This window comes from Xenopus tropicalis, chromosome 6 (assembly GCF_000004195.4).
Source record: "Xenopus tropicalis strain Nigerian chromosome 6, UCB_Xtro_10.0, whole genome shotgun sequence".
In the NCBI taxonomy this organism is placed as follows: domain Eukaryota; kingdom Metazoa; phylum Chordata; class Amphibia; order Anura; family Pipidae; genus Xenopus; species Xenopus tropicalis.
Window position 1 is genome coordinate 100,202,189 of NC_030682.2, and position 4,073 is coordinate 100,206,261.

Consider the following 4,073-nt stretch of genomic DNA (forward strand, 5'->3'; position numbering starts at 1 on the left):
TCTGTTCCATGGACCTGTACATAAGACAAATGTAGTATTATGTAAGATCATAATAAGCTCATGTCCTTATAATACTGCTGGCTAAAGTTGCAGCAACCTTTTAAATCACATGGAAAGAAATTATTGTGAAATTTCAGAACTACTTTGACCTAAATGTGGCTGGGGGTGAGCTGCACAGCTGTAAATTAGCATCGAGCACAAAAAGAAAAAGAGGAAACAATGTGTGACAGCTGCCACATATTATACACATATCTTTAATAATGGGCAAAAGTGGAGACCTATTAGCTTTTTCATGTATTTGAATGAAACATCTCCCAGAAAACACAGGCCCCTCATGTTATTTAGCTGGAAGAGTCTCACAATATACCAATTTCCATTTCTTGTTTTAATTTCCTTTACATTTTTTTTGCTTGAAAAACCTATATCAAGGATGTTCCTTATAAATGCTATCCGCAGTTTGTCAAGCAGCTGATTAACAGGACTGACTTCTACTGAGACCAGAATTGATTATTTTGGTTGTTTATGGCAAATCTTAGAAATTTTGATGTGGCTTGGCTATTAGGATATGGGTATATACAGCCTTTAAGTCTATCCGTCTAGTTTCTTGGAATGACTTCCTGAATGATAGTGTTTAGGGACTCCATCTTGATCATGGTCATCATGGTCTTTTTGTTAGAAACTGATTTATTCTTCTTAGATTTAAAACAGAGCAAATATTTAGTTTAGCACTTTTTTGTAACATTGTTTGGGCAGAATGGCTCTTTAAGTAGTAGCCACAGCTCCTTTCTCACAGATACTTGGGGTTTCAACATATTGCTCACCAACCTCTTGGATGTTGCTCCCAGTAGCCTCAAAGCAGGTGCTTATTTTAGAATTCTTGGCTTGGAGGCAAGTTTGGGTTGCATAAAAAAAACCCCTATCTGGAGAACTGTATTCTGATAAACATTCCTTTATAATTCTGTCACCCTCCTTTTGGTATATTAGATGTTAAGGCATCTCTGATTCTTTTAGCTTCTCTTAACCATGACAATATATTTGTTGGTTTAGCAGTCATTTCTCCTAATAGTTTTGGTGCACATGAGAGATAGAAGTCAGAGTTTTGTAAAGATGGACCACGAGCAACATAGGGTTTAGCTTTACCATTACATTTTCTATAGGTAGACATACTGTGAGAGCAAAAATAAAAAGTATCTTTATCACAATGTGATGGTACTCCAAATATCCATGCCCCTACCTCTTTATGTCTCTTATATATAATACTTTTTAGGCTTCTGGATTGTCATGGGTCATTATCTGTTAAAGGAGAAGGAAAGGCTAGTAAAGAGTTAATCTCAAGCTGCAGGCATATCTTCAGTTGTCTCAATAGTGCCCTTAAGTCTCCCCATATTTCACCTGTTCAGAAGATCGCAAGCCAAACAGGAAGAAAAAACACTGAGCTGTATAAAGAAAGTTCCCATAATGCCTCACTCCTGCACAGACACCCAGACCAAGTGAACATGCTCATTTAGTTAGACTATGAGTCAGCTTTCTGCTGATTGGCTCAGATCCATATTCCTAAGGGGGGCAGTGAGTTCTTAGCATTCTTGAGGGAGGGGGGAGCAGGAGAGAGCAGAGAACAGAAAGCTGCATGTCTGTGGCACATGAATTACAGACACAAGACATCTTTTTTCAGAGAAGTCAGTGCAGTGTTTCTGTGAGTGCTTATGGCTGTATTTACATAGACCTTTCTGATAAAGCTTACTTAGTTTTTACCTTTCTTTCTCCTTTAAGGAGAAAACAAAAAAAAGCCCATTACATAATGTGTCTATATGTATATTGATTATACCTGTAATCTATGAGATATATGTATAATAAATTTTACTGCCAGGTAAATATTTAAATAGTATCATAACTTAAATCTTTGACAAGAGAGGAAGTATATTTATCAGTAATTGAAAAAATATAATGTCTATTTGCCACCAGATAAAACACATCACAGTAATCGTAGTAATTTGGATTTTGTAACAACTTCACCTCTAAATTCTAATGCAATGGCTACGAGGAGGAAAAGTTAAATTTAATAAGAAGTAAATAAATATTAATAATAGTCATTACAAAACAATTTCATACTTTATAAAGGAAAAAAAATGAAAACATACTTCCATCAGGAATAAACAGTGTAAAGGTGAGAAAATATTCATCAAATAAATCCATACCAGGTATGATGAAAGAAAAATGTGCCAAACTGAACACCGACTTGTGGACTGTGTGGAGCAAGGCTGAACAATTGCTGTGTCTCCACTTCATGACTATGATGCACAATCAGCAGTATTGTTTAACCCTCTTGGGGAAAAGAAACAAAGTACATTTGCCATCAGGTAAACAAATCTTTTTTAAAATGTACTACCACCAATGCCAGTCTACAGTGCAAATATCCCAGAAAGATCTGAAAATAGTAAATGAGTGGGGGGGAAAAAGGGGCTCAAAAATGTAGTGGGGGTGGAGAAACACCCTGTTGTAAAGGGTGGCATTTTTTACAGGGGTGATGTAAGAGATGGCCAGAAACCCACTGGACCTGAGGGTCATGCAGGTTTGGACCAATCAGCCACCACCACCCCTTCTGTTTCCCGACCCCTCTGCGCCATTTCAAGCTCCACTAGTGATGAATATGAAATGGGCAAGTCAGGCACAGTATATACATTAGCATGGCATGGTGGCCTGGGTTGGGTGCTGGCTGAAAAGTTTACATGAACATCACTACAGGGACAGAAACAATATAATTCTAGCCTCACATAGTTTTTGGCTAATTGGGTCAACACCAAAAGTTAACCTAAATGAGAAGTTTAGTTTCAAACATAATCCTTAGGAAAAGGAAAATTACTATTATTGTGGCCAATTTTACATTTTGCTTCATTACAATCAAAAAGATTTCTGGGTAAAGACCCAAAGAAGAGTGAGACCAATATTAACATAAATGTTTTATGGGGTCTTAATCCGCTATGATTCAGGCTCAGCCCACTAAACACATATAAACTGCTGCGGCCACCACAACCCCCACTTACATACTCAATATATTAACCCAAGACATGTAAGACCTATTCAGAAAATAGACAGTTAACATTTTAATTACTGCACTCTATGTACTAGAAGCTGTTAATGTTAGCTGGAGCGGCTTCTGCCATCCCTGGTAACTGGAAGGCACTGCTGCCTGCACGGAGCGCCCCTGGGTGAGGTGGCCACCCTACAGATATGCAAGATCTTTGCAGAAAATGAATGGATTGTAAGCACTGACTCGCCCATACATGCACAAGAACTATACCACAAACTTTACTTCTTTTTCCCAGTCATCTCCTGCTGCTTTCTTAGCCACAACTTGAAAAAATGAAAGATGACCATGCACTCCAACATTTAATTTTTTTTCGTATCCTTCCATAGGAGCAGGGCCGCCATCAGAAATCACGGGGCCCCTCACAACACAATTTTCTGGGCCCCCCTCCTCCCATCAGTACAAAGGACACACAGACATTGGTAGCCAGGGCCCCCCTAAAACAGCATCCTCCAGTGACCCCCCTCCCCGGACCTCCAGCTCCCCCCCAGAGTCCTTCCCAGCATCCTGCAGCATCCACACCCCCAAGCATCCTCTGGTTCCCCCCCAGCTCCCACCAGAATCCTTCAGCTCCCAGCTGCATCTGCACAGCCCCACCAAAGCGTCCGCCTGTGGCTTCCCCCAGTATCCTCCAGCTCCACCCCCAATGACTTACTCCCGCTCCCCACCCTCCACCCCAGCTACTTACTTACTTACTTACTTACTTACTTACTTAAAATTTTATAAGGTTGCGCCCTGTGTCTACGGACGCACGGGGCGCAACCAATCAAATCTCCCGCTAGCCACCAATGAAGCAATGACAGGGCTATGATAGGAGTGAAACGGACGGGGGAACTTTGATGGGAAGCGAGCGGGGCTATAACAGCGCTTGTCTCTCTGCCTGCCATTACATGGAGGCGGGGGTATCAGCTGACAATCGGAAGGTCATGTGACCAGTGTAGAACTTTACCCAGCCGGCAGTGGGAGGGGTTTAGGTCAGGCTGTTTAA